Source organism: Tursiops truncatus, chromosome 19 (assembly GCF_011762595.2).
Source record: "Tursiops truncatus isolate mTurTru1 chromosome 19, mTurTru1.mat.Y, whole genome shotgun sequence".
Classification (NCBI taxonomy): Eukaryota; Metazoa; Chordata; class Mammalia; order Artiodactyla; family Delphinidae; genus Tursiops; species Tursiops truncatus.
The window spans coordinates 30962219-30971939 of record NC_047052.1 but is presented as its reverse complement, the minus strand read 5'-3'; the positions used below and the strand labels follow the sequence as shown (position 1 = coordinate 30971939).

General features: G+C 47.7%; 1 protein-coding gene across 1 annotated transcript in view; it reads left to right on the top strand.

Annotated features, from left to right (window-relative positions):
• The first annotated feature begins 526 nt into the window (after positions 1–526).
• CHD9 (chromodomain helicase DNA binding protein 9) overlaps positions 527–9721 on the top strand; it is a 244096-nt gene continuing 234901 nt past the window's right edge. Inside the window, exon 1 of the mRNA XM_073795587.1 lies at positions 527–646. The gene's annotated coding sequence lies outside the window, so the exon portion shown is untranslated. The remainder of the gene's footprint in view (positions 647–9721) is intronic.

The window sequence follows — 9721 nt, the reverse complement described above, 5'->3', positions numbered from 1 at the left end:
GACCTGTGTCTCCGGGTGTGACAAAGGATGGGTGTTTAATAAAGTTCAGCTAAAGGGACAGGAGGGAACAGAGTAGGAGGGCAAGGGGGTGGGGAGGTGCGGGGTGTGAGGCGGGGCAAAAAGATAGGGTTGCTAGTAGGGAAAATGCCTCCCTGGGCTTAAGAGAAACCCAGTCCTTTGCATTTTCTGATGCTCGCAGGACATTTAAAAGAGAGGCTCTGCCACATTGGAGTGTACTGAAAGCTTTTGGATGAAAGGCAAGATCCCTGAGTCCCGCCAGGAAAATCCCACTATGCATTCCAGGCCAGCAGCCAGGGCCTGGCAGCCCCTCCGTGCCCTCAAAAGGAAGTTCAGCAAGTTTTGCTCCCAGTGCCCTCTAAGGAGTGAAGGTGATCCCACCCAGCCGGGATTTGCTCCCGGCGCGCGCAGCGTGTAGGAAAACCGCCCAATTGGGAAGCCCGGGCTGCATTTCCGCCCGGGACGGATTGAGCTCGCACCTCCCAGCCGGCGCCCCGCGCCCACTAGGTGGCGCCTGCGCTCTAGTGGGCGCCTCTCCGGCGCAGACGAAAGCGACCGCGGAGCCCGGCGACAGGTCGAACCGGAGTCTCAGGATTGCGGGCACCGGAGGGCAGCGCCGACAGCCAAGGTAGGATTCCTGAGCCCCGGGCGTTTCCCGCGAACCTCTGTGGTGAGGCGTGGGCAGCGTGGCGGCCGCCGAGCCCTGCCGGCGGTCTCCGCGGACGACTAGACAGGTCGGAGCGGCCGCACGTGTCGTTGCCTGTGGGGACCTGGAGACCGCAGTCGCCAAGCTGGGCCTAGGGGCAGGGCTGGACGCCAGGTCGCTCGCACGCAAACATCCTCCACTAGCTGGTTCCTCTGGAGAGCCTGACCGAATCCCCGAACAGCCAGTCCTAGGAGGAGAAAAGAGTTACTGCCACCCAGAGCGACTTCAGCTTTGGAGCTGAGTGCTGATAAGATCCAAAGCACCATTTCTCCAACTTGCCTGCCCATTGGAATCGCTTGGGGAGCACTAAAAAATACTGATGCCCCGTTTCCCTCCCACCCCACCACCTCCGAGACTCAGATGTAGGAGGTCTGGGTTGGGGCCTGGGCATCTGGACATTTCAAAGCTTCCCAGGAGATTCCCAGCTAGCAGCCAAGTGTGAGGATCCTTGATTTAAAGGGTTGGAGAAAAAGGAGGACGGTTGTCGCAGCCCAGAATGCTGATTCTTCTCCTCCTCCTCCTTCTTCAACATGCCTTTTAAGCAGGAAATATCTCCACCTTTGAGCTGTCAAACCCAAGATAACAAACCAACATCTTCCCTCCCAATAGGGCTGGTTCTGAAAGGGTTGAACTCGGAAGTGGGCAGGGAACAGAAAGACACAGATGTAGAATATGAGAAAAGACTCATGAGAGAGGCGGGTTTCTTTTTACCCAGATCCTACAGAAGTTCAGGGGGCCTCCTGGAGCAGCCCTCATCATATTAGTAAATGTTACATTTACACCAAAGCGGTTATGAGCCTAGGCTTGGAGTTCCCAGAGCCAGCCCTGCGTGGGCTGTGTGACCCTTAAAAACTCATGGAACCCCTCCTAGCCTCAGTTCCTTCATCTGCAAAATGGGTATGATAGTATCATATAAAACTCTTAGAGTTGCCATGGGAATTATTGCCCATAAGAGGTAATGTTTACTACGGACCTGCCTGTGCCTGGCACAGTGCTAAATGCTTTCTTTGCATGGCCACATCAACTCATCACCATAACCCACAAGGTACTACTCTAACTACCCCATTTGATAGTGAAGGAAGCTGGGGCTCAGAGAGGTCAAGGAACTTGCTCAGGGTTAAATAACTAATAAAAGGCAGGTCCTGTGTTTGAACCCAGGCAGTCTGATTCCAGAGCCCATGGCAAAAGTACAATAATCTGCTGTTTCCCTTGTTGGCAGAGGAAACATAGAAAAAGCACTTAGCACAGGGCAGCTCGTGGTGCCTGCTCCGTAAACACTAGCTGTCATTGCTGCCAACGGAGCACTTTCACTGAATTGACTCATGTGTTCATTTAAACTGGATTTATTATTGAGAGCCTACTGTGTGCCAGGCTGTTTTCCAGGCGCTAGAGGTAAAACGGTAAGACAGAGGTAAACCAGTCCTCAGTGAACTCCCATGCTAGTGAATGAGAGAAATGGGAAGAAAGTACAGTGGATCCTCATTATTTGCAGATTCCGTATTTGCAAATTCTCCCACTCGCTAAAATTTATTTGTCACCCCCAAGTCAATAGCCACAGTGCTTCTCGTGGTCATTCATGGACGCAAACAGTGGCAAAAAATTTGAGTCGCTCAACACACGTGTTCCCAGCTGAGGTCAAAACAAGATGACACTGCTTTCTTGTTTCAGCTCTCAGAACTGTGAACAAGTGTCCTTTTTGTGTTCTATTTAGTGCCATGTTTTTTGTTTGTTTGTTTTGCATTTTTGTGCTTTCTGTTGGTGATTTTGCTGTTTACAGTCACCCCCAAACATAGTGCTGAAGTGCTGTCCAGTGTTCCCAAGCACAAGAAGGCTGCGATGTGCCTTACGGAGAAAATGTGTGTTAGATAAGCTTTGTTCAGGCATGAGTTGTAGTAGTATTGGCTGTGAGTTCAATGTGAATGAAACAACAATATATATTAAATAAGGAGTCTTGAAACAGAAACCACATAAAATAAGGTTAGGTATTGATCTGTTGATGAAAATGTGACCAGAGGCTTGCAGAAACCTAACCTTAGGTTTTTCCCTTAGGAGCAATAGATCAGTATTTGCCAGTTCCATGTTCATGGCAACTTTATAGAATATAACCACTGTGAATAATGAGAATTGACTCTAATTAGACATCACTGCACATGCACTGAGAGAATCAAGCACAAAGATGGAGAGGCATACAGAAAGGCATACATATGGATTAGGGGTCAGAAAGGCTGAGAAGCAGCCAGGGTGGGGGGTGAGATGAAGAGAAAGTATTTCAGGCAGAAAAAGCAGCATGTGCAAAGGCCCAGAGGTAGGTGAGAACTTGGCAAAGTCAAGGAGCTCAAGGAGAGCCAGTGTGCAGGGAGTGTAGTGGTCAGAGGAAGCAGAGGCCTGATAATATGATAATATGCTGGAGAGGGAGGCTGGGGCCAGGTGGCAGTGTTTTGTGGGCAGCTCACCTTTTGTCCAGTTACCACAGTAATCCTGGCAGACTGGGCGGGGTTGTTTCCACCTTTGACAGGTGATGAAATTGATGCCCCAGGCAGTTATATGCCTTGCTCAAAGCTACACCACTGGTAAGCAGCAAAACCCATCTCCCCACCCCCATCTTAATCTAATGTTGAACAGACATCTGAGTGTTGAGCTGAGATCCAGGACACAATCCTGGGCTGGAGATTTGGTTTGTTTGGGGAAGAATGAGTAACTGAAGCCATCAAGAGTCGATGAAACCACCTGGGACAATGGGCAGAGTGTGGGGAACAAAAGGTCTTATGCCCTTTTAAAAGTAAATAAAATTACTCCTGGTATAAAAACATTAATGCCTCAGTGGGGGAGTCCTAGGTACCTGCAGAGGGCAGAGGGAGTCATGAGGGTGGTCACAGAGATGTAGGAAAAGGAACTGTGAACATCTGATCCAAAAACCCCCTAAATACTAGGTCTGGTGATGGGCTTCGCATCCACTGGGCAACCAGGTCTCAATCTGCCTCTTGTCCCTGCAGGATAATGATCTTGAATAGGGGTCAGCAAACTCTTCCGTAAAGGGCCAGATAGTAAACGTTCTGAGCCTCGTGGACCATATATGGTTTCAGCTGCAACTACTCAACTCTGCAGTTATGGAGTAAAAGTGGCCGTAGACAATATGGGAATGAATGAGTGTAGCTGTGTTCCAATAAAACTTTATTGATGGACACTGAAATCTGGGTTTCATATCATTTTTATGGGCCATAAAATGTTATTCTCGTTTTGATTTTTTTTCCCCCCCAACCATTTAAAATTGTAAAAACCATTCTTAGCTCACAGGCTGTACAAAAACAGGCAGTGGGAGAGCCCATGGGCCGTGGGCTGTAGTTTGCCGACTCGATGTCCTGGTTGAATTCTTACCTGACTCATGAATCTCCGTGGAACATTCTCAGCCATTTCTCAAGCGCCACAGTTAAACTGTGCCATAGCTGGGGCTTCCCCGAAGTAGATCATGAGACCAGGACTTGGGTGCCCGGAATTCATTTGGGAGGTGATCCCAGAAAGCCCAGTGAGAGTGAAACGGACCGGAGAAGGGAGGAGAGCCAGTAGAGGATGCGTCGATGAGTGAGTTACCTTGGAGCAAACGGCTCAGTCTCTCTGGGGCTGCTCGGAGACACTGTGCGTCCCAGCAAACCCCCAACTTCTGTGTGCGGTCAGGAGTACGCAGCCTGCCACCAGAAAATGTCTTCGAGTAGAAAGAAGTGAGAGGCAGGCGGGGTGTCTGGAAACTGTCTGCAGGTTTCCTCCGGGGGGCGCTGGGGAGCGCGGTGGTCTATGAAATGTTTCTGACTGCTTTCTGAAGTGTGCTGATCATACCAGTGGGTGCCTGGTGGGATGATTCGGTGTGGCAGAGCACTGTAGTGCTAAAGATGACGAAGCCTCATTCTTGGAGAGGTATTTCCTTTTTAAACCGTCCCTTTGATCCGGCCCTGCCTCTCTCCCTAGAGCAGGAGCTGCAACCACACGGGCCTTTCACTTCCTTAAACTTGCCAGACTCTGCCTTCTGACTACAGTCAACAAAAGAAGTTTCAGTGAAGTACCAGACCGTTTTGGTAACACTTGCTCGTCTCCCTTCTTACGGAAAAGGCAGCAGTCCTCAAACTCAGGGGGTGGAACAGGCAACAGTAGCTAGCTAAAATTTGATAACATTGCTTTCTGTTTATTTGTACAGTTTCCATCTATACCTGACAAGTGTTTCTGGCTTTGCCTTTGCAGTAGTAATATAAAGTTTCCTTTCAAATAAATTTAGATAAATAATGTGTCTACTTAGAAATAGTATAAGTGGTATGAGATTATAATAAAAAATAATAGTTGCTACCACTTGCGGAGCACATAATGTGTGCTGGGCGCTATCCTAAGCATTTTGCATGTATAATTTAATCAATCTTCACCACAGTCACATGGGTTAAGTACTATTTGAGGTAGGTACTATTATTAGTGGAGAAAACAGGCATGGGAAAGTAAGGTAACTTGCCCAAAGTTATGTAGCTAGTAAGTGACAGGACTGGAAAATGAACCCAAGCGTTTCTGTTTCCGTTTGTATTCCTAATCGCCGAGTTACACTGCTTCTCACAAACGTGACAGAAGAAAGAAGAAAAATAAAAGTGGTGATATTTGAATGACTGATATTAAAGGAAAACTGCCTTTAAAAGTTCCGCTTTTTTTATCTCACCGAAATCTCTCTCCCTGTATCTGCCACCCCTTGGTTGTCATACTTTCTTCTGGAGCCCCAGGGAACAAATCTTTCCCCTTTGCATCACTGCAGTCCTTCAGGTATTTGATGACAGGGAACTGGTTGGCCCTCCCGGATCTTCCCTGCTCTAGATTAAACGTTGCCAATTCCTTCTGCTTGTTTTCTGTCATGTGTTCTTGGCATCTTGCCCCAAGCACAGGATCTCTTTCTTCCTTATTCCTTCTTATTCCAACAGAACTTATTTTGGTCGCTGTAGCACTTTTCTTGCAGGCCTCCCACAGCTCATGCCGGGCTCGGGGTAGACGGCTGCGGTCGGGGTGATTGACGTGGCAAAGCGCAGCTGGCTAGCAGTGTCAGGAGAAGCACCCCTCAGGGCCAATGTGACGAGGGCTGGGGGCTGGAGATGCTGCTCATTCTTTGCAGGTCGGAGATGGAGTGCCTTTCGTGCACATGGAACTGATCAGGCTAGCAAGGACAGAATCACCAAATTCACAGCAGCCTGGTGAGGAAGCCAGACCACAAATATATTAAATCACAATGGGACAAGCACTGTGAAGCAGCCTGAAAACTTCATGTCAGCCTATCAGCACATTCTTTCCCCTGTAGGAAAGTCACAGGGGATGCCAAATTCTACTTAGAAGCTTGGCATTCCTGGAATCCAAACAAGGCGAACAAGATGAATGATTTTAATAGCCAGGATGGCCTAAGATATTTGTATCCTCTGAGGGCTACAGCGGTCCAGAATGGCAGCACTTCTGGCCTGATTCCCCATCTCCGTGCTCATGATAGACGTGACTAATCAATTACCGAATCTTTGCCTTCCTACTGCTCCCTGGACCAACCTTAAGATCCCTATCAAGAGAGAATTCTGGGAAGCTCTGAGCTGGCTGGAATGCTCAAGGGATTCCCACTACCCTGGACAATGTGGGAGAAGATAGACTCTCAAAGACTTGCTCTTTCTTACCCCCTTTTCTCAGCTCCTCAGACATCACCATTTCTCTCTACCTAATATTTTTCAGCTTATGTTAATACAATTGGCTTTTTTTTTTTTTCCATTGTCAAGTCTTGATTTGATTTCCAGGCCTTGCTCTTCCTGCTTTGTCCAGAGATACATCCTGTCCTGTGCTTAAGAACTTTTGCAGATCAGTCATCACAGACATTTTGTATGCATTCTACTGATGTACTGTCCCCACATTTTGGGGTGACTTGCTGTGTACCTCCAAGTAACAGCTTCTTGCAACCAAGAAGCAGCTTTCTGGGATATAGAGTTTTGCTCCGTTATAGAATCGGCAGCATCACAATTTTAAGCTGTTACTACTGTTATCCCTCGTCTATTCCTGAGGACTGGGATACAGGTGGCACTGGAGAGGGAGGGGGTGGAAGAGGAGGCTTAAGGCACTAAATCCAAATTATTGAGTTTGCTGCTTATGAGCATTTGTTATGCTTATCCAAAGGGTTAGGAGTCCTGTTATTTTGGAGCAAGCAGACCTTTTGCCAGCCTTTAAAAAATGTACATTTTGTTAAACAACAGGATCTACTGTATGGCACAGGCAACTATACTCAATATCTTGTAATAACCTATAATGGAAAGGAATCTGAAAAAGAATATATATATACACACACACACGCACCTATATGTACGTATGTATAACGGAATCACTTTGCTGTACGCTTGAAACTAACACAACATTGTAAATTAACTCTACTTCAATTTTTAAAAATGTACGTTTTGTGCGTAACCTCTTTTCCCACTCATAGGAAGAACCTTGACTTACATAAAGGAAGATGAAATGCATATAGAGAATTTGTGGCTCCTGGGGCTGCAGAGAAAGGCCTCCTTGAGCTCAAGAGGAAAAGTGGGCCCTGCCCCTCAGGGGCTGCCCAGTCTGACAGGGGAGATCCACTTCGCACATTAGGAAGGCTGCCAGTCCAATGAGAGAGGCACAGTCCCTAACCTCGAGGAGTCTGATGGAGGAGAGGCATGCAGTGTCCTTGGAGTGAACTGTCTCCCTCCCTGCAGATTCTGCTGTATCTGCTGCTTCTCTTCAGTCTGTCATCAGGCAGGTGGTGCGCCTGACTTCATTCACAGCTCCGCTACAGCTGTGCAAATGCGCACCAGAAGGCCAGGGGTTCTGAGGGTCAACCCAGGAATTTGTTTGTTTTTAATAGACTTTATTTTTTTAGACCAGTTTAGATTTACAGAGAAATTGAGACGATAGTACAGAGAGTTCCCATATACCCCACACCCAGGTCCCCCTACTAACCGTTTGTTAACCCATAGTCCATTTGTTATAATTAATGAACCATACTGATACATTATTAATAACACAAGCCCATAGTTTATTCAGATTTTCTTAGTGTTTACCTAATGTCCTTTTTCTATTCCAGGATCTTGTCCAGTGTCCTACATTGCATTTAGTTGTCATGTCTCCTTAGGCTCCTGTTGGCTGTGACAGTGTTTCAGAACTCCTTTGTTTTGGATGACCTTGCCAGTTTTGAGGGGTACCAGTCAGATGTACTGTAGAATACCCTGCTATTGGAATTTGTGTGATATTTCTCTCATGGTTGGACTAGGGTTATGGGTTTTGGAGAGGAAGACCACAGAAATAAAGTGCCTTTTTTCATCACATCACATGACGTGTCCATAATATCAACATGACTTACCACTGTTGCTACTACCTTGGATCACCTGGCTGAGGTAGCGTTTGTCAGGTTTCTCTGTGAAGTTACTCTGTTTCCCCTGTTCCATACTGTTCTCTTGGAAGGAAGTTTTTTTTGTTTTTTTTTTTTGCGGCACTGTGCACCATGTGGGATCTTAGTTCCCCGACCAGGGATTGAACCCGCACCCCCTGCATTGGAAGTGCAGAGTCTTAACTACTGGACCAGCAGGGAAGCCCAGGAAGATTATTATGTGCAGCCCACGCTTAAGGGAGTGGGCGGTCTGTCCCCCGTACTTTAGGGTCATGTGTCTACATAATTTATTTAGAATTCTTCATGGGAGGTTGTGCTCTTCTCTCCCAATGATTAATTTTTTTTTAAATTTGTAATAGTATGGACTTGTGGATTTTACTTTATACCCCAGGCTATCATCCAATACTACTTTGTTTCGTTGCTCAAATTATTCCAGCTTTGGCTACTGGGAATGGAATTTATGTTTTTAAACTAGCTCCTGAGGGCTTTCTTATATGTATTCCAGTTTGGGACCCATGTAGGCCTGGGTTCGCACTCCAGCCCCACCACTAACTGGCTGTGTGTGTGTGTGTGTGTGTGTGTGTGTGTGTGTGTGTGTGTGCGCGCGCGCGCGCGCGCTCTCTCTTGACAGGCTGCTTTATCACTGGGGCGTCGGTTTTCCCAGCTGAAAGTGGAGCTGAGATTGCTACCTGCCGCTTAGGGTTATTAAGATGCATTTAGTAAGTACTCTGTCGCTAGAAGTTGTTATTATTGTCAGTTCACAATCCGTCGGCATCTGGCTTCAGAAGGCTACAAATCAAGGCCAAGTATGCCTTTACAGTGCTTCCCTTCCAAGACCACAGGCTGGTGTGGCAGAGAAGTTCCTGCACGGGGTGCCCTTCTCCCAGGTCGCCTCCCCTCCCTGCCGACCCAGCCTCCTCTCCCAACTTCCGCCTCTCAGTCACACCACACGCCTGCCAAACAAACAACTCACCTAGATGCCCTCCACCAATTCACACAGCTGCACGTCCTCACTCCCTCAAACCCCCCTTAAACACCACTTCCTCTGTGACACCGCGCAGCAGCCAAGCAAGAAGTCCCGCCTCCCTCCTCCACTGAACCGCCAGAGCTCCTGGCAGCTGTGTCCACTCCTGCCCGAAGGCCCTCATCACTTCAGACCCTGCGTCCTCCTCAGCAGTCCTTGTCTGTGTTCATCTTTCTCTCCCACCTGCGCACGCTGGGCTCCCACACCAGCCTGTGGTCTTGTCTGCACCTGTGGTAAGTTTTGACAAGACAGAAGAAGTAGGGGAAGGGCCATTTCCTCGGTGGGGACTGGGCCTAACTGGACTCCTCAGAGGTCGAGATGCTGACCCTAGTCACTTCCACTTTTATGCACCTGTATATGTATATTTTTAATTATGGTAAAATACGCAGGGCATAAAATTTACCATTTTAACCATTTAATTAATTTATTTTTTAAAATTTGTTTTAAATTTATTTTATTTTTGGCTGCGTTGGGTCTTCGTTGCTGCACTCTGGCTCTTCTCTGGTTGCGGCGAGCGGGGGCTACTCTGTGTGGCAGTGCGCGGGCTTCTCATTGCGGGGACTTCTCTTGTTGC